The sequence below is a fragment of the Anas acuta genome, chromosome W, assembly GCF_963932015.1.
Source record: "Anas acuta chromosome W, bAnaAcu1.1, whole genome shotgun sequence".
Lineage (NCBI taxonomy): Eukaryota > Metazoa > Chordata > Aves > Anseriformes > Anatidae > Anas > Anas acuta.
The window spans coordinates 25,988,588-26,009,993 of NC_089016.1; the positions used below are offsets into that span (position 1 = coordinate 25,988,588).

At 43.7% G+C, this 21,406-nt stretch overlaps 1 long non-coding RNA gene and 1 pseudogene across 1 annotated transcript; one reads left to right on the forward strand and one right to left on the reverse strand.

Annotated features, from left to right (window-relative positions):
• LOC137847441 (aquaporin-3-like) overlaps nucleotides 1-9,386 on the forward strand; it is a 29,996-nt pseudogene extending 20,610 nt beyond the window's left edge.
• An 8,118-nt stretch (nucleotides 9,387-17,504) lies between these two features.
• On the reverse strand, nucleotides 17,505-18,842 carry LOC137846733 (uncharacterized). Its single transcript, XR_011090614.1, has 2 exons — nucleotides 18,746-18,842; nucleotides 17,505-18,670 (listed from the first exon to the last, which is right to left on the reverse strand). It is a non-coding gene; the product is annotated as an uncharacterized lncRNA (long non-coding RNA).
• Nucleotides 18,843-21,406: the final 2,564 nt, after the last annotated feature.

Genomic DNA, 21,406 nt, shown 5'->3' on the forward strand with positions numbered 1-21,406 from the left:
TAACTCCAGGCCTGTTGCAGGAAGCACGGCCGAAAGCATGACAGACACCAGTAGAGTCAGATCATGCTCCATTTTATTGCCCGAATAGCCTAACTTTTATAGTGAACTTAACAGGGGTGGACAGTGTTTCACACAAGATTATTGGTCAAAAGCACTCAAACAACTACAAGAAAACAACCCCACCTGCAAGAAAACAACCCCCTTGTGATTAGCACAAGCTGTAAATGAACTTGTAAAAGAAATGAAGAAAATTGCACGTGTCCCAGTTCAAATTTGCAATGGAATCGATCGAAGAGGATTATGGGAGGGGGCTTTATGGGTGGTGATTGGTTCCCTAAAATAAGGGTGGTTGTATTGGGGATATGTGGAGGATTGTTAATAATTCTATGTTTAATACCTTTTATTACCAGACTAATACACTCGGTTATACAAGGAATGCAAATATCTGCGGTACCTGTTGACCCAGAACCAGAAACCAGGGAAAGAGAAAACCCATTCCCTGATGATAATAAAAACAAACAAAGATCCAAAATCGGTATCAATTGGTATCAATTCGACAAGTATTGACTTGATTAGAAAGGAAAACACGAATCAATGCCATGAAAAAGGAGATGGGGGATTGTGAGATATGTTCGTCTGATTCGTGTCAGTATGGAACAATGCTAGGGCCACATGGTATGATGAACGTGACCTTCTGTCTTACATACCCTTGTATAACCACAAGTCTAAGAAAAACAGAGTGGTTAATGTATATAGACTAAAAGACAAAGCTTGCAGGGGATGTTGCACAAGTCTCTGACATACAGCCAAGTTGGACAATGGAGAAGGACAAGAGGGAGGAAGACTATGAGCCTTCAGCACGAGAGACCCCCAGAGAGCCCCAGAGGGACCACCGGAGACTGATACGCATGCTCCAGTAGGAGGGTTTGGATTCCGGAAACTAATTATAATAACCCTGTTGGTTTTTTTAGAAGTAGTAATGAATATGTATTAGCCTAGGAGCATAAAAATCAGCTGCTTGATGTAACTGGTGTGTGTCTTGGTGGAGCAGAGACTCCCGGCGCACCCAGCGCTGTTTGCTTACCTCTATTCCTTTAATAAATTGTAAACTTTGATTATAGTCCTATTTTGAAGACTGAGCCATTTATTACAAAGCCTTTGCTATAGATGACTTCCTTTCCACAGCAAAGTTTACTGACAACAGCTTAGAAATACAACTGGCACTAACATTTTACAGTGTGGGTATTGACATTTTATTTTTTAGAAAGGCAAAAAAAAATACATAATTTCAGTGACTGGAAATGTATATAAAGTTACATATTTCAAGGAATTCACACATTAAAGAATCTTTTAAAGCCTGTTTCTTTAACACATTGCAATTCCCCCCTTTTTTTTCTTTTTTGAGCAAACAATGCCCAATATAACATTTTTGCAAGTAACCCTTTAACCACGTTTATCACAATACCACATGCAATGATGATTGACACCACAGCAAACAGAATCCTTAATCCCTCTTTGACTAATCCCAGTAACCATCTATGCATCGTTTCAAACAAATCAGTGAACCATTGATTGAAAGGGTTGATACTATATTGAATCTTTCTCATGTGCTCTTTCAGGAAAGTAATGGATTTGTGAATTGACTCATTATGATCAAAAAGGTTTAAACAGTACATTCCCTTAAAGTCCTCACACCCATTCCTTTGAGCCAAAAGCAAGTAGTCAATAGCAGCTCGATCCTGTAAAAGCACATGTCGCAGACTATTTTGATCTGGAGAGTGATTTTTAAGGAGGAGGATGGGGAATAATCTCTTGAGGAATGGCAGAGCTGGAATTCCTCCGGGTTGAGAGAAGACCCTTGTGGGTAAATGAGGCGGTAGATAACAGGGTGGGGAATTTTTACTTTGTGGTTTCTGTGGCTAATGATCCAACCACCATCCATCCACTTGCAGAACTGTCATTTCTTTCAGTGTGAATAACACAAATACCTTCATCAATAGGAATAAGCTGGGGCCAACCCTGACAAACTCAGGTGCCTACTGCAGCTTTTTGTGGGCTCGTCTCTCTCTGGTCAGACTGATGTGCTTGCTGTGTGGCCTTAGAGGTGAACACCATGGCCAAATACTCTGTTGAAACTTCTGTCTGAAGTGTGCTGGGGCTCCTCTGGGGTAAGAGAAAGAACAGATGTCACCCTGGTCATTAGCCAGTATTTATTTGTTCGGTTGGAGCTACATTCCTGTCAGCAGCTTGGACGTGTCTGGGAGTGATGTCTGTTTGCTGCACAACAAATAAGGCTCATCCCTTCTGCCTTCAGCTGGGCATCTTCTCTGCCGCGGCTTTCCAGTGGATAATCTTGGGGTTAGGACATCGGAGGGGCTGTTCTGATGCTACCCAGTAGAGAGCAGTGCTGGATGTCACCTCCTGTTAACTAACAAGTTCTGCACGTTCCTTTGTTCTTTCTAAACAAAATCCTGTGTTGGGGACCTGGCTTCTTGTCAGGAGGTACCTGTGTACAGTGTCCACCTTGTGAGTTCGCCTCCAGATTATCTGGCCACCCCTTTCCCAGCAGGCTGAGTGCAGTGTTTGCTTTGTTAGTAATTCATCAGTTATCAGGGGGATGAGTTAGCTGTGTTTTGGCTTTGCCCTTCCTCAGATTTGTGTTGCTCAACAGCATGTCCAGCGTTGGCAGGAGAGGTGAAGAGATCTACCCCTGCCTCCCAGTGTCTATTTGGTGTCTTATCCCCTAAGAGCAGATACTGCCTGTGTGGCAACTGAGCAATTCTAGAATGATGGAGTTCACAGAAGCAGAAAAACTTGATGGGTGGGTAGATACGAGCACACATTCAGTGGAAGTAAGGAAAGCTTTGATCTTAACCTGGAGGATCTCTGGCTTCTGGGAGCAGGACAGGAGAAAACTCTAATCTCTGTCCTTGTTTAAGGATGCTTGCAGTACCTGGTGGTGAAGTAATCCCTGGTACATGTTGAGAATCAGTTCAGGTAGAGTCAGTGGAAGGTACAAGCAAACAGAAGATTGGGACCAGGGCCCCTTAAAGTACATGGTAGGTGGTGGAAAGACTTGGCCAGGCAGAAGACATCCAGCTGGATAAGTGATGAACTGAACCACCTGGGGAAACTGCTCACTCTTAACAACCCAGGCCATAGGAAGCATGGCTTTTGGATGTGATTGGGAACATAAAGATCACACATTTTGAGCAAATGTCTTTGAACATGAGCATGTGCCTCCTTTAGCTATTAGGCAATACCCCTTATCACTCAACAGAAATAACTTTTGTTGCCCAAAGTGCTTGATGCATGTTGGTACTGTAGTGACAGGCCAGCTGTGTTGTCCTGGTCCTTTCCTATATAGTTTTGCTATAGGAGGGATGTGGCTGGCTTGGGGTGGTGTGGGCTGTGCTCCAAGTGCCCACAGCAGGGAGCATGCCTTGGGTTTGGGACAACTGCAGGTAGCTCAGCTCAGGGAGACAGCCCTGATCCCTCAGCCAGGGCTGCCTGAAGGAGTGTCTGTGAATGCCAGGCTGATCATGCCCTTCTTCAGCCACGTCTTTTTCATGCAATAGCAAAATAGTGCCCTGCCAATCTATGTGCTACTGGGTCAGACTATTATTAGCCATTTTTAACAGTAAGGTGCCCAGTTCCCTTGTGTGAACAAGTTGTACTGTAAATACCTTGGTTCAGGGTGCTGTCTCACTGATTCTTCTTGCCTACCTTTAGCTGCCTTAAATTGAGATGTTTGGATAGAGATATTAAGTCTCTTAGAGGTGTGAGCTGTGGGATGATCTTTCTTCAGATTTTTTGTTCCTTGTATCAGTTCTCCAGCCAGGTGCTAGGCTTGCCTTGTGTCCTTTCTCCTTCCTTGCTGTTGCTGGTTATAATGACCGAGGGTTGAAGCTTTACAACGCACCCATGATTTGAGGCCTTCAGTGGTGTAAGCAGAGCAGTCAAGGGTGTCAGTCAGCAACTGGCCCTGATGTGAAACAGGGTAACTTCAATCTTTTTTTCTTTCTTCCTCAGCTGTTTGGCTGTGGCTCTGTTGCACAGATTGTGCTCAGCAGAGGGACTCATGGAGGCTTCCTGACTGTTAACCTGGCTTTTGGCTTTGCTGTGATGCTTGGCATTTTGATCTCAGGACGTGTCAGGTACGTTGTGATTTTATGTGGGCTGGAATTCACTTGTGATAACTGGTGTGTAGTCCTAGATGGCTGCACTTTTCCTGTGTGGCACTGGTATGGAGACTGGTGTGCTTTGGCTCATCTCTGGGACCCAAGTTCTGCTTGCAGAAGTGCACTAATCTCCAGTCTTTCTGCAGGTGGACACCTGAACCCTGCTGTCACTTTTGCCATGTGCTTCTTGGCCTGGGAGCCCTGGATCAAGCTACCAATTTATGCCCTGGCCCAGACTCTTGGGGCTTTCCTGGGAACTGGCATAGTCTTTGGGTTCTACTATGGTATGTGCAGATAGTGTGTATATGTGTGCACACATGTGTCTATTATCCAGATTAAAACGTATATTCCAGAAATGTTGATGAAACACTAGTAGTAATGGAGACTTTCAATATGAGCCTTGTTCCAGAGCCATTTTATCCTTCTTGTCAAAAAAAAAAAAAAAAAACTTCACCTGAATTTTTCTGCATTATCTGGATGCTAGTGTGAGACAATAAAACTCTAGCAGCATTGGCAGCCCTTAAACCCTTATCAGGATGACTGTACATCCTGGAAAACATCCCAAAAATCCAGTTCCTCTGTCATGGTGCTCCTTGATACAACAATATTCAGTGGACAAGAACTGAACACTCTTCCTGCTGATCAGGGAAAGGTTTAATGCTTCTAATTTAAAAAAGCAAAACAAAACAAAACAAAAAAAACAGTACTGCTGTAATTCTGTAACATAAACAAGCAAAAGTGATCAGCACTTACCATTGCTCAGGATTTAATGGGTGTTAGAGCTAAGCAGTGTTCCAGTAGTTGGTGGGCTGAAGTCAGATTCTCTGCAGAAGAGAACTAACCCCATCCTAAATAGCTGCCTAAAACAGGGTTGAGCATCTTTTCTTCTTAACTGACCGCGGAGGGAACCTATACAATGTGCTTAGGGTAGTTATCCAGCTTCTATACAGCAGTAGGTGAAGGGCCAACTGCTCTATAGGACAGTCCCAAGAGGTGAAAGTAATTGCATATTGGTTTAGAGGAAGGTGCAAGATTAGCCCAAATCATATTTGCTGCAGATCAGATCCATAACAATATCTTATGACTTCTGTAGCACCACAGGTGTTTAGGCACATTGTGGGGGGGGAAATAGGATTTGGATTAGTGTTTTGTTTTTGGGCTCTAACTCTGGTGCCTTTTCCCCACCTCCAGTTGCCATCTGGGCTTTTGGCAACAACCAGCTGTATGTAACGGGACAGAATGCCACTGCTGGTATCTTTGCTACCTACCCATCTCAGCATCTGAATGTTGTGAATGGATTCTTTGACCAGGTAAGAGGGTGCTGGGAGGATGCCAGAACTTGAAGAGGTATCTTTTGGGATGGTTCTGGGCCTCTCATTTGGTTAGAGAATGAATTGCAACTTCAAGAGGAGATATATTGGCTCTGAAACCCTTGCTGTATTGGTCCCTCACTAGCCTGTAGGAAGGTAAGAGTCATAGAATCATAGAATATCCCAAATTGGAAGGGACCCATAAGGATCATCAAGTCCAACTCCTGGCACCGCACAGGTCTACCCAAAAGTTTAGACCATGTGGCTAAGTGCACAGTCCAATCTCTTCTTAAATTCAGACAGGCTTGGTGCAGTGACTACTTCACTGGGGAGCCTGTTCCAGTGTGCAACCACCCTCTCTGTGAAGAACCTTTTCCTGATGTCCAGCCTAAACCTCCCCTGCCTCAGCTTAACACTGTTCCTGCGGGTCCTATCACTGGTGATTAAGGAGAAGAGGTCACCTGCCTCTCCACTCCCCCTCGCGAGGAAGTTGTAGACTGCAATGAGGTCCCCCCTCAGCCTCCTCTTCTCCAGGCTGAACAGGCCCAGTGACCTCAGCCGCTCCTCATATGTCTTCCCCTCTAGGCCCTTCACCATCTTCATCGTCCTCCTCTGGACACTATCCAACAGTTGTCCTTAGTACAAACTGTGGTGCCCAGAAGTGCACACAGTACTCGAGGTGAGGCTGCCCCAGCACAGAGTAGAAAGACTTAAAGAGTCAGAAAGACTTAAAGCAAGGAAACTTGTCCTAAAGGCACTAACCAGTGTTAGTCCCAATGCTTACCAGGACACCAGTGGAAAGGACATTACTTGGTCTCAGCTCCTGAAGGATGTCTCTTCCTCACTCCCATTGCACTACTGTGGCTGTTGCACAACCTGGAGGTCAAGTGGGTGTGGGGTGGTGGAGGGGTCTGTCTCCTCCCTGAAGTTGCTACCAACCACAAAGACAGAGCAACTGCTTAGCTGTGGCAGATTGGATGCAGGTTCAGGAAGATGTCTTCAGCTGCTTTTGGCTGCTTGGACGGTTGTTCATAGCTCTCCTGTGAGCAGGGGAAAAAGATGTAGGTGTGATGGAGCTTGTTAGCTGCTAGAAGGAGTGAGCTCCGCTGTTCCTTTCCCAACGGGATGCTGTCTGATAATGCCATGGGATGACTTTGTGCAGCTCTTTAGAGAATTATGGTGGTTTTACCTTGCTAAGCAGCTGAATTCCACCACAACCGCTCTCCCCCTCCTCAGAAGAGGAGGGGAAGAAGTAAAGGAAAGAACAACTCATGGATTGAGATAAGGATAATTTAATTAAAGGTGTTAGGAATGTTTTAACAATTCGTGTCCATAAAGAACAGTCCTGTCTGCCTCTGGGCCCTGCACTGGCAATTTAATTCTTGAACCACAGATGCAGTGTGTCCCAGTCTCCCCCTCATTCTAGTCAATTTATCAAGTCTTCAGAAAATACTCCTCAAATTTATGAACCTGTTTGCTTTTGTTATTCCGGACTTCTATTTCTAACAGTTACAGCCTTTTTTTTTGTCTTCTTCGAGATTAACTTAACTTATAGGTGTGACTGTCCCTGTGAATGGCTGGTGAAGAATGTTTTAATTACTGGTGAAGTGTCAATAAGAAAGCTATTTGTGTTTGTATGAAGTCTTTGATGTCTGGGGGTTTCAGAACAACTGATAACAACTAGTGACTGTTATGGGATACTATGCAAGCCTCTGGTATCTGGCCAGGTGGCCAAGAGATTAAGAAGAAGAAAAAAGAAGCTGAAGGACGGCTGGGAGACAAGACCTGCAGGAAATGTTCTATAAAGTTGATACGGTGCCAAAGGAGTACAAAGGGGAAGGACGAGAAAAAACTTGGAGAGGAAGACTACGAGCCTTCAGCATGAAAGACCCCTAGAGACCCCCAGAGGAGACTGATGCGCATGCTCCAGTAGGAGGGACTGGACCTCAGAAGCTAATTATAATAACCTGTTTTTTTTAGAAGTAGTAATGAATATGTATTAGTCTAGGAGCATAAAAATCAGCTGCTTGATGTAACTGGTGTGCGTCCTGGTGGAGCGGAGACTCCCGGTGCACCCAGTGCTGTTTGCTTACCTCTATTCTTTTAATAAATCCTATTTTTTATTTAATCCTATTTTGAAGAATGAGCCATTTCTAACAAAGGGAAAAATAATTATTAAGGAAAAATAGTATTAATTAAACAATTTAATGAAAGGGGGAAAAACAACAAGTAAAGGCTGTGTGGAAGTGCAGAAGAAAGAAATTACTCTCTACTTCCCACAAATGAGCAATGCTTGACCACGTCCTTGAAGCAGGGACTCAATGCACGTAGCCAGTGTTTGGGAGGACAGATGTTTTCGCAAAGAGAGCCCACTGCTCCCCTCTTCTTCCTGTTTCCACCTTTTATTGCTGAGTGTGACATCATATGGTATGGAATATCCCTTTGGTTGGTTTAGGTCAGCTGCCCTGGTGATGTTCCTTTCTCGCTTTTTGCCCACACCCAGCCTGCTGACTCTGGGAGGGTTAGAGAGAGTCCTGATGCTGTGCCAGCACTGCTCAGCAGCAGACACAACCGTGGTGTGATACCACTGCTGTTCTAGCTACAAGTGCAGAGCACAGCACTGTATGGGCTACTGCAGGGAAAGTTAACATCCCAGACAGACCCAGTACAAGAATGAATCCTAAACCCATGAAACTTCAGAGGAGTTAAGTAACTTGGTTAAAAGATTGGTCTGGAATAAATTCTTTCTCTTTTTTTCCCCTCTCTCCCCAGTTCATTGGCACTGCCTCCCTGATTGTTTGCATCTTGGCTATTGTGGATCCCTACAACAACCCTGTCCCCATGGGTCTGGAAGCTTTCACAGTTGGCTTTGTTGTCCTTCTTATTGGAACCTCTATGGGCTTCAACTCTGGCTACGCTGTCAACCCTGCTAGGGACTTTGGGCCTTGTCTCTTCACAGCCATTGATGGCTGGGGCTCTGAAGTGTTCTGGTAAGTGCTTGCCAATGAAGACTTCAGGCATCAAGGGGAAAAAAACATATAAATCCAAGTAGGTGATACTTCTGGTATCACAGAAAGTCTTAGCATCCATGAGGTATCTTTGGACTGTATAGACATTTTAAAGAAGACTGTTAGCTCTGCTGCTGCTTAAGAAATTGTGAAATTGTGCAAGTAGGGAAGTTTCCAGCAAATGACTTAACTTTGCTATCAAGAATGAAACCTTAGAGCATCTATGAGAAGTTCAGGTGCACCTTGAACATGATTTTTTTTTTAGTAGTAGGAAACGTAGGGTCTCTGTTATAACTGTCTCCAGGTATAACAAAATCCAATTAAGAGTCATGAACAATACAGGCTGTGTTGTCAAGGGATGCTTTCCTGCAAGTAGTGGGAAGGAAGTGAAGGTGCCTAGTTCAGACACTGCAATAGTTTCTTTCCTTTCCTTGTGGGGAAACACTTTTGGAAGTCCTGGAAGCAGCTGTTCTGAAATATTTGTCACCCCAGCTTGCAGCAAGAGGCAACATCCGTCTTCCATGTTGCAGTGGACATGGGGTTGCTGTTGTCTTTTGTCTCCAAATATCCCATTGACTAGATCTTGCACTGTTCCATATCCAAACAAAAGTACCCTAATGCCTGTTGTTAACCTTGTGTATTTCCTTTGTGTTTCCCAGGACTAGTAAGCAGTGATGGTGGGTTCCAGTTGTTGCTCCTTTCCTTGGGGCTGTTGCAGGAGTGATGGTCTATCAGCTGATGATTGGATACCATGACGAGCCTTCTCCACCTGCCTCTGATCAGGAAACAGTCAAATTAGCCAACGTGAAGCACAAGGAAAGGGTCTGAGGAAGCTGCCACCCAGGTCTGGCAGATATTATTACTCAGGACTGCAGTCGGCCAAGAGGAGGAAGGAGTTAAGAAGAGCTTCAAGAACAACAGGAAGATTTTTATTTTCATGTCTTGAAATATTCTAGCTTTTTCTATACCCCTGATGCATTTGCTTTAGATGCTTTCCTGTGAGCCTTTTCCCCACATCCAGTATCATGTAGTCTTTCCCTAGGAAAGAGGACTGTAGGAGTCAGGAGAGAGGTGGGCATTGCTATCCAACACCTCTAGCACAGGCCCCGTGTTCAGGAATTTAGGGCTCTCCTGGGCTGAACTGCTGGCCTGGCCTGTGAGTTTGACAAACTGCTTCCCTCTAAACCTGTATCCCACTCTTCAGAGTGGGGACCATGCAAAATATAAATTGTTTTTTTGATCATGGAATGGAAAATTTGACATCCTGGGAAAAAATTCCCTGTGGTTCTATGATGGACCAAATCTGTGCTTGGTGTTGCTCTGAAGTCAATGACTTGACACTAGGAATGGACTTGTCTAAAAGATTTTAATTGGCTAATCTTTTTACATCTCCCATGAGCTTCCAGAAGATCATATCAATCCATTTGATCCATAATGTTAGAGTGGAGAGTGAGAATGCACTGGATTTTAATATAATGCAAAGTCAGTGTTTGCAAACCACTGCACCCTGGTGTTTTAATCACAATTTTTAATATTGCCAACTCATGGAAGGTAACACAGGAAATTCTTGTTTTAGTCAGGGGTTAATGTGGAAAGAAAACTTGGCTTCCTGTAGCAGCCTTTCTAATTAATCAGCTTTGTATATATACTGCAAGCAGCTAATAGCCAAGTTCCACCGAAAACATGGTGTTAAAGTTGTGTGTGTTCATGTAAATTTCACAATAGTATCTTTTTAATAGGTATATAAATGTACTCCTTAAAAAGCTGTTACCACGTACCAGGGTTGGGATGAGTTAAGTTAATTTAAAGATGTATGGGAACTGCCTAGTCTCTGACAGCTTTGAGATCTGTTGGAATTTCACAGGATAGCCGTAGATCATGGAACTGTGTTGTTGGAACATTTCATTTTCTACCTTGCAGAATTGCTGGGATATCTCACAGCACTACTCACAGCACTCTTACCACATTATTTCTGCCCAGCTGAAGGCAGAAGGGATGAGCCTTATTTGTTGTGCAGCAAACAGACATCACTCCCAGACACGTCCAAGCTGCTGACAGGAATGTAGCTCCAACCGAACAAATAAATACTGGCTAATGACCAGGGTGACATCTGTTCTTTCTCTTACCCCAGAGGAGCCCCAGCACACTTCAGACAGAAGTTTCAACAGAGTATTTGGCCATGGTGTTCACCTCTAAGGCCACACAGCAAGCACATCAGTCTGACCAGAGAGAGACGAGCCCACAAAAAGCTGCAGTAGGCACCTGAGTTTGTCAGGGTTGGCCCCAGCTTATTCCTATTGATGAAGGTATTTGTGTTATTCACACTGAAAGAAATGACAGTTCTGCAAGTGGATGGATGGTGGTTGGATCATTAGCCACAGAAACCACAAAGTAAAAATTCCCCACCCTGTTATCTACCGCCTCATTTACCCACAAGGGTCTTCTCTCAACCCGGAGGAATTCCAGCTCTGCCATTCCTCAAGAGATTATTCCCCATCCTCCTCCTTAAAAATCACTCTCCAGATCAAAATAGTCTGCGACATGTGCTTTTACAGGATCGAGCTGCTATTGACTACTTGCTTTTGGCTCAAAGGAATGGGTGTGAGGACTTTAAGGGAATGTACTGTTTAAACCTTTTTGATCATAATGAGTCAATTCACAAATCCATTACTTTCCTGAAAGAGCACATGAGAAAGATTCAATATAGTATCAACCCTTTCAATCAATGGTTCACTGATTTGTTTGAAACGATGCATAGATGGTTACTGGGATTAGTCAAAGAGGGATTAAGGATTCTGTTTGCTGTGGTGTCAATCATCATTGCATGTGGTATTGTGATAAACGTGGTTAAAGGGTTACTTGCAAAAATGTTATATTGGGCATTGTTTGCTCAAAAAAGAAAAAAAAGGGGGGAATTGCAATGTGTTAAAGAAACAGGCTTTAAAAGATTCTTTAATGTGTGAATTCCTTGAAATATGTAACTTTATATACATTTCCAGTCACTGAAATTATGTATTTTTTTTTGCCTTTCTAAAAAATAAAATGTCAATACCCACACTGTAAAATGTTAGTGCCAGTTGTATTTCTAAGCTGTTGTCAGTAAACTTTGCTGTGGAAAGGAAGTCATCTATAGCAAAGGCTTTGTAATAAATGGCTCAGTCTTCAAAATAGGACTATAATCAAAGTTTACAATTTATTAAAGGAATAGAGGTAAGCAAACAGCGCTGGGTGCGCCGGGAGTCTCTGCTCCACCAAGACACACACCAGTTACATCAAGCAGCTGATTTTTATGCTCCTAGGCTAATACATATTCATTACTACTTCTAAAAAAACCAACAGGGTTATTATAATTAGTTTCCGGAATCCAAACCCTCCTACTGGAGCATGCGTATCAGTCTCCGGTGGTCCCTCTGGGGCTCTCTGGGGGTCTCTCGTGCTGAAGGCTCATAGTCTTCCTCCCTCTTGTCCTTCTCCATTGTCCAACTTGGCTGTATGTCAGAGACTTGTGCAACATCCCCTGCAAGCTTTGTCTTTTAGTCTATATACATTAACCACTCTGTTTTTCTTAGACTTGTGGTTATACAAGGGTATGTAAGACAGAAGGTCACGTTCATCATACCATGTGGCCCTAGCATTGTTCCATACTGACACGAATCAGACGAACATATCTCACAATCCCCCATCTCCTTTTTCATGGCATTGATTCGTGTTTTCCTTTCTAATCAAGTCAATACTTGTCGAATTGATACCAATTGATACCGATTTTGGATCTTTGTTTGTTTTTATTATCATCAGGGAATGGGTTTTCTCTTTCCCTGGTTTCTGGTTCTGGGTCAACAGGTACCGCAGATATTTGCATTCCTTGTATAACCGAGTGTATTAGTCTGGTAATAAAAGGTATTAAACATAGAATTATTAACAATCCTCCACATATCCCCAATACAACCACCCTTATTTTAGGGAACCAATCACCACCCATAAAGCCCCCTCCCATAATCCTCTTCGATCGATTCCATTGCAAATTTGAACTGGGACACGTGCAATTTTCTTCATTTCTTTTACAAGTTCATTTACAGCTTGTGCTAATCACAAGGGGGTTGTTTTCTTGCAGGTGGGGTTGTTTTCTTGTAGTTGTTTGAGTGCTTTTGACCAATAATCTTGTGTGAAACACTGTCCACCCCTGTTAAGTTCACTATAAAAGTTAGGCTATTCGGGCAATAAAATGGAGCATGATCTGACTCTACTGGTGTCTGTCATGCTTTCGGCCGTGCTTCCTGCAACAGGCCTGGAGTTAGTCAGAGCTAGTATGAAAGAACCTTGGAGAACAAAAAAATAAAATGTTGAAAGAGCTAATGAAGAAGCAAGGCCACCTGGGTTCACAGACAGCTCTTGTGCAAAGCAGTTCTGTAGGTGAACTTAGGAGGGTAGCACTCAGCGCTCTTCTGCACAGCAGTCAGGTTCCCTCCCTCACTCGCCCTCTCCCTCCTTCTTTGTCAGTGCTCTTTCACGCCTCCAGGTGCAACACAAAAGGCCTGTCTGCATTTGCACTTGGACTTCAGACAGACTGATCTCTAAATCAAGATGGGAAAGTTTTGTTGCATGAGTTGTTGCACCCTAATCACCTTGGTGGATGGGAAACATTGCTCAGCCCTCACTGCCCTCTGGTTAGGTGGGGAAGATGCCAGAAGGGCAGTCAAACCCAGGGGATACTCTGAAGGAAGGGAACCTGAGCTACTGATGAAAGATTTTAAGTATCAGAGACCCCTTTCTTCATATCAGAGGGGAACTCAAAACCTAGGACTTTCCCAAAGTCTTCCCCAAGGAGGAAGAGGAGGGAGGGCTCTCACTACAGCCAGTTTAAAGCCACCTCCCAACTCCTTCCCTGCAGCTCAATGTGAGACTAAGTTAATACAGTGCAAACCCCAACCATGACCTCTTGCTGCCCTCCCCATGTATCGGGACCAGCTGGGTGGATCTGAAGGTAGATCCATCTCCAGCATCCACAGACCTTCCTCAATTCCACAGCCCACACAGCCAGAGGGGACCTCTACAAGCCATAGGGACAGTACAAAGAGCACCATTTATGCCCTTCCTCAAAATATCTCTCAAACAGATGGGTCATCATTTAGAGCTTGCAAAGCAGGGGAGAAACATCGGATCCCAGTCTGGCTACTTTTGTCCAGCACAGCTGGAGTCAGCCTGGGCAGAAACAGCCCAGCAGGGAAGAGCAGAGGTGGATGGTCTGTAGTCTTACAGCTCTTTTCACAGAATCACAGAATCATCTAGGTTGGAAGAGACCTCCAAGTTCACCTAGTCCAACCTCTGACCTAACACTAACCAGTCCTCCTCTAAACCATATCACTAAGCTCTGCATCTAAACGTCTTTTAAAGACCTCCAGGGATGGTGACTCAACCTGGGCAGCCCATTCCAATGCTTAACAACCCTTTTCATCACCAGCTGTCTCAGAGCCAGGTGGGGCAGCAGGACTTGAGAGAGAAGAGGGAGTCTGAGGGGAGCTGCGCCATACATGTACCATGTGCTACAATAATGCTGCTCAGAGATGGAGAGAGACTGCTCTCAGCACACACACACACACAAAAAAAAAAGCAAAAAAAGATCAGCCATCAGTGGAGGATTTGGGCATTAGTGAGGAAACTCGTTACTTTAGCTTGTCTCCCACACATTGAAGCAAGAACACATTCTGATATCCCTGATGTCCCTTGGATCAGGAGGCTTCAGCTCTCAGAAAGACCTGAGTTTCTGGTGGGGTTTTTGCTCACAGAGTTGGGCATTGCTGGGGGAAAGCTGCATCCCAAGTGATGTTTTCAAAAGAAAGATTTCCACTCCCTTTTAAATCCTACCAAAACAGTTATAATAATAATAAAAACTCCAAGTGCTACAAGCTGGCTTTAAGAAAATTGGCACAAATCAAGCAAGCAACGCTAGAAATTGCTGTGCCACCCTGGATGGCTGCAGCACAAGCACAGACTTTAAGCTTTGCACTGCCAACAGTTAAATGAGGTTCCCCTCACCTTGACCATCCCAACCACTTTGCTATTTTGGTTTCTGTGGTCTGCAGCACACTCATATCCCAAAAAGCTCCCACCTGGCCACAAATCCAGGACAGCCTGACTGAAAAGCAGTTAAGAATAGTTTTGTTCTTTCCTCATGCCTCAACAGTAGTGAATCATAGTTAGTCCAACTTGGAAAATCAGTTACAGCAGCAAGTTACTTCTCTTGCAAATGTAAAAACCTAACAGAGTCACCTTTGGTATTTACAACCAGCAGAGCAAAGCAAACATACCTAGCCTTTAAGGAAAGCACAGAGACCTGCCACTAGAAATCTCGCTTTAGCGAGTTGCTACAGCAATAACACAAACAGCAAGTCACTTGGAAAATACCTTCAGCATTTGCATTGCTTAACCACTGTCAGCAAGGGGTGCTTCCAACACAGCTATAAAGTTCAAACCTAATGCACCATTCAGAAAGTGTATTTTGAAGGGGAAGGGTCATCTTAATTATCAAAAGAAACAGAATCAGCATTGCCATTCCTGTAGCAGGAGGGAAACCAGGCACAAACTGCAACTTTGTTGTGCAAGGTGCTGTGCACAGAGGAAGCTGCTTGCAAGTTAAGAGCACCTCACCTTTGCGCTGCTCAGGGTTTGGCTGCTTAGCTGGATTATTTTTCTCAAAAAAAAAATAAAAAGGCACTTTCTTTTTTAGGCAATGTTCTGCTACCTTTACAACCTCTTTAAAAGAGAGCAAGAATCAAGCACCAGGTCCATTCTTACCAGCAAAGAGGCTTTGCAGGGGTCTGAAATGGTTTTGCTCTAGAAGAGTTTTAGAGAGTTGCAGTTACGCAAGTGAGGGAGGAGAGAAGCTGAAGCCATGCCAATATCTACAGTGGGACAAGTTTTACATTACACAGTGTGATCTCAAGTAAGCTGCAAACTTCAAACATTCTCCCTCCCTTTGGGCTCAGGAAGTTGACTTCAGTGTGAATAGTACCAAGCCTTAAATCCATCCTCAGTACTGCTCAGTTCTAATACATTCATGTTCAGTCAATACCATCTCCTGTGAATGAATCTCTCTTCTTGGATCCCATGGCCTTCCTCAGGTATTTATTCTCTGAAGCCCATAACAGATGTTTACTGGGCTCAGATGCAGATAAATGCATTCACACCCAGCTCAGCCTGCTGGCAGGGCAGGCAGCAAGAACTACTGAGGGATATCCTCTGTCCTAGGATTATGCAGTTTAAACCGCTATCCAGGTCCTCTGAAACAGGGGGGAAAAAGAGTCAATTTCAAAGCCCTTTCTGTTTCAAGCAGCTGATAAGAGACACACAGGAATCTGGGTGGTAGAGAACAAGGAAAAAAAGTGATTTTTCTTATTAAAAGAAACAAAATCTCAAAGTTGCACTTCATTAACAGAAGAATAGACTAGGACAGCTCCAAGGGATTCATTTCCCCCTTTGCATACCCTGTTTCTGCCTGCTGACAAGCAGGCAGTGTTTGCCATGCCTGGGATTTTACTATTTCTCCCACCACCTGCCCCATTTTCTCCCATACAGGCACAGAGCTCCCACAGCCCTTCATCCTCTGCATGAGAGATGCAGAAGATCCCAGGTCACTCCTACAAGATTTGTGCACACACACTAAAACACAAGCATGGTGCTCCCAGGGGCTGTCCCTGGCTGAGGGGCACTCATTTTGGAAGCTGGTTATGATTTTGGACCAAACCCTTCCATGCTCTGAGCACATCCCGACTCCTCTCCGCCTCACAGTGGCAATGCTGTAGGGACAAGTCGTAGCAGGTGGAAGAAAGAATAACATTTTTTCAACCATAACCCCTTCTGAAAACGCACATCCACATGACTAAAGGCTTGCCTCATTTCTCCATCAATACTGTTATAAAAGGCTCAGTCTTCAAAATTCTGCTGTAGTGAGGTGGGGGTTGGCCTGTTCTCCCACGTGACTGGTGACAGAACAAGGGGGAATGGGCTTAAGTTGCACCAGGGGAGTTTTAGGTTAGATGTTAGGAAGAACTTCTTTACTGAAAGGATTGTTAGACACTGGAACAGGCTGCCCAGGGAGGTGGTGGAGTCACCATCCCTGGAAGTCTTTAAAAGTCGTTTAGATGTAGAGCTTAGGGATATGGTTTAGTGGGGACTGTTAGCGTTAGGTCAGAAGTTGGACTCAATGATCTTGAGGTCTCTTCCAACCTAGAAAATCTGTGATTCTGTGAAAATAGGACTATATAATCAAAGTTTACGATTTATTAAAGGAATAGAGATAAGCAAACAGCGCTGGGTGCGGCGGGAGTCTCTGCTCCACCAAGACGCACACCAGTTACATCAAGCAGCTGATTTTTATGCTCCTAGGCTAATACATATTCATTACTACTTCTAAAAAAAAAATCAACAGGGTTATTATAATTAGTTTCCGGAATCCAAACTCTCCTACTGGAGCATGCGTATCAGTCTCCAGTGGTCCCTCTGGGGGTCTCTCATGCTGAAGGCTCATAGTCTTCCTCCCTCTTGTCCTTCTCCTTTGTCCAACTTGGCTGTATGTCAGAGACTTGTGCAGCATCCCCTGCAAGCTTTGTCTTTTAGTCGTTCTTCAGCTCTCCCCGTCTCCTTAATCTCCTGGCCAGATATCAGAGACTTGCATAGTGTCCCATGCAATAGTCATACTAGTTAGTTATTCTGAAACCCCCCAGATATCAGAGACTTCAAGGAAAAGCCTACAAATACATTTCCCTTCAAGCTCTCTATTGACACAAATTGCTAAAACATTCCTTTGCAAGGTACAAGAACTATATACATTAACCACTCTGTTTTTCTTAGACTTGTGGTTATACAAGGGTATGTAAGACAGAAGGTCACGTTCATCATACCATGCGGCCCTAGCATTGTTCCATACTGACACGAATCAGACGAACATATCTCACAATCCCCCATCTCCTTTTTCATGGCATTGATTCGTGTTTTCCTTTCTAATCAAGTCAATACTTGTCGAATTGATACCAATTGATACCAATTTTGGATCTTTGTTTGTTTTTATCATCATCAGGGAGTGGGTTTTCTCTTTCCCTGGTGCTGGGTCAACAGGTACCGCAGATATTTGCATTCCTTGTATAACCGAGTGTATTAGTCTGGTAATAAAAGGTATTAAACATAGAATTATTAACAATCCTCCACATATCCCCAATACAACCACCCTTATTTTAGGGAACCAATCACCACCCATAAAGCCCCCTCCCATAATCCTCTTCGATCGATTCCATTGCAAATTTGAACTGGGACACGTGCAATTTTCTTCATTTTTTTTACAAGTTCATTTACAGCTATTCCTTCTGTTGTGGTTTAACCCAGCAGGCAGCTAAACAACACACGGCTGTTTGCTTACCTCCCCTCCTCCTTCTCTGGGATGGGAGAGAGAAACAGGAAAGTGAAGCCTGTGAGTTGAGATAAAGACCAAAAAAAACATATAATAATAATAACAATAATAATAATGACAATAATGATGATAATAGTACTACTAGTAATAATGTGTACGAAACAAGTGATGCACAATGCAATTGCTCACCACCTGCTGTCCGATGCCCAGTCTAACCCCGAGCAGTCCGGCCCTCCTCCCAGCTCTTGTTGCACCCCCAGCCCGCCCGCTGGCAGGACAGGGTGAGAAGCTGAAACGTCCTTGGCTTGGTGTAAGCACTGCTCTGCAACAATTAAAACATCAGCATATTATCAGCACTCTTCTCATCCTAAGCCAGAACATAGCATTCTACCAGCTACTAGGAAGAAACACCCTCATCATCAATCTTTAAACACCAATTACTAAAGTTAAATTTTCCACAGACTTCTCCTTCTTGTGCTAGTAAATAATCCAAAGCTAAGCGATTTTGATACAAAGCAGTTCTCATCTTGGTATTTTGCTATGCAATTAATCCAAGTGCATCTCCGGTTTTATTTATAACTATTTCTATTACAGCTTGTAACCTAATTATTCTATTAAGCATATATATTGGGGTCCTATAGCCCCAGGATCTGTCTTCTGCCCACGTAGCTGGATCATAATAGGCAAACGCCTTCAGTCAAAGGGTTGGGCCCGCTTTCAGGGTTGATTCGGGCTTGTGTTACCATTCAGCCTGTTGCGGTGATCCAGCTCCTGGAAAACGAATCACAATTTTATATAGGTTTAAAAAAAAGAGGTTCTTATGTTATTTTCTCGGGACAACCTGACCTTGGTGTGGGAGAAGTCCGTTCGAGGCCCTCTCACTCGGCAGTCAATACCCATAGGGGTTGCCTCCCTTGGTAGACCATACACACTGCAGTGGAGGATTCCAACCATTGCTAAAAACTTGTTTATAAATCTTGCAGAGAATACTGTGAAAGCATTCTCTTGTGGTTCAATTGGCCTTTGCCAAATTTGAAAACAAGACACGAATCAATTATATTCAAAGGAAGAGGAGGGATTGTTATATATGGAGTGGTAATTCGTGTCGAGAAAATGGTTGATATTAATAAAGAAGGGGGAGATTTTGGAATGTGGCCATGGGGGTTGGAAAGCCCCATGGTTGAGATAACATTAGACTTTTATATTCCTGATGGCCTGGTCATTAAGAGTCTAGAGGGAACAAAGGGTGATTCAGAAGACTCCATACAGTCTCTGGTTTCTTGTTCTCCAGATGGTTCTCTTGTTCTCCAGCCATTAAGGCATGGATGTCTCAGGGTGTTTGCTGTTGTTGTTACATTCAAAGTTGTCTGACCAATTAAAAGTTGTTTTGAAAAGAACTGCTGTGGAGAGAAGGGTATAAGAGGGGAGCCTGCCCTCAAGAAAGAGGAAAAAATAAAAAAAAAAGGCAGCACGATGAAGTTACGTCATCAATAAAGAAGCAGGAAAAAGAAGTGAAGAGGAACAGGCTAGCAGAACGGAGACCAGCACAGGAACAGGCACTTTGATTGCTTCATGAAGATAGGTTCGGCCAGACTCAGCAAACTGCTCAGAGAAGCTCGTACAGAATGTCGCTGGAAACAGGCACACTGGAGCTGGAGAGAAGCTTGAGCTGAGAGAAGCGGACCCACGCACACAACTGCCCCTCACTGGTAAGCAGTGGCGCATTATGGGGAATCATACGTCCTTAGGAACAAAGACTGTCCTGGTAACCTTACAGCTTATTCTCCTTATTAACAATTGGACAGTTTATGAGCCTGAAATATAGGACCAAACTGAGGTCAAGGTGTGGGACTCTGCAACTAAAAACAAGGTTGCAGTGGGATTGCTCGGCAACTGGCGAGCAGTCTCTGAGGCCTTAAAGAGCCATGTGAGACCACAGTCAGAAGCATGTGGTTTGCCAGATAGTGAGGGAGCTGGGGGCTCCTTTACTGATCCGACTGCTACGCCATGGGCCCCTCTGCTGCTACAGCCAACGCAGGCCTTTGCTGTTACGCCCCCTGGTGACCTGAACGTGCCTTTTGACCCAGGCCTTTTGGCCTTGAAAAGGAGATGGATATGCTTTTCTTCGATCCGGGAAGAAGGGGATACATAAGGCCTGAAGACCGAGTTGCTTGACAACTTAAAGCGAGACATACTGTTCAAAGGGAATGGAAAATGGAGACTGTTAAGTCATGGAACTTAAAGGATTATTTGTTACCTTTTCTGATCGTGAATATGTATAGGCGTACTCAATTTTACTAAGCTATGGAACTCAAAGGATTGTTTGCTACCTTTCCTGATTGTACGTATGTATAGGCATACTTGGGTTTAGTATGTAAAGCAATGTTTTGTATATTTAGAATGATTGATGTTTGTGTGTGCGTGTTGGCGGAGCGCAGACTCCCCGCACACCCAGCGCTGTTTACTTGCCTTTTATACCTTTTAGAAATATTTCTTTTATAAATATTACAAAATCCAGATTGAGTTGCGACCTAATTTATAACAATCAGAAAAGGTAACAAACAATCCTCCAAGATCCACGATAACAGTCTCCATTTTCCACTCCTGGACTTTTGGATTTTGTTGGAACAGATTCTCAATTCCCAATTTAACCAGATTTTGGTATTTACCGTTCATTATTTCCGGGGTGACTATAGTCTCAGCGTGGGGTCGGTCAGGGGAATGCAATCGTCAACAGTTCCCTGAGCGGTCCCATTGACAATCTGAGCTCACTCATAAACTCAGGTTGTTTTAAGGGTTAGCTGCTTTTCTGTTTCCATGACAACTCTCTCGGACCCATCATGGTCCCTCTGCCCCAAAGGGCTCACACCAGTGATTTTGAGATCACAGCCTCCTGTAGAGGCAGAACTATTAACATTCCTACATCCTCTTCCCCTGCTCATTCAACTTCAAACAGCTCTGTTAAATACTACATGCCACACCTTTAACACCTTCAACAACTCTTTTAACCCTTCCTGTGTTTTTCTCCAGACTGTACTTTTCTCATGCCAACACCAAAGACTCAGTCAGGGGCCAACTTAATTCCACTCCTTTTCCCTCTAAGATGCTGAAACAACATATCATTATGAGACATTAAATCCTATTTTCCTTCTCTCCTCAAAAACAACATTAATTGCAAGATAGTGTTATAGTCGATTGATCCATAAAGTGGCCATTTAGTTTATGTAGTGGCCACCATTGATTGCAATACTTAGTGAAAGTCCTCTTGCTTTTTGTGCCCCCAGTTCTAACAATATCCTTCCAACGTGACAATATGCACCCAAGGAGGCTTTCTTTAAAACGTCTTTGTTTTGGATATTACTCATTTCCTTGATTTCCCATTCCCTTTTATTTGTTATTTATTTATTACTATTCCTTACTAGTTACTGTCCTTTATTTCAATTTCCACCCAAACCTTTTTACTGCAGGTTTTTAGTATCTTTTCCTAATCTTCTTCCCAAATGTCCT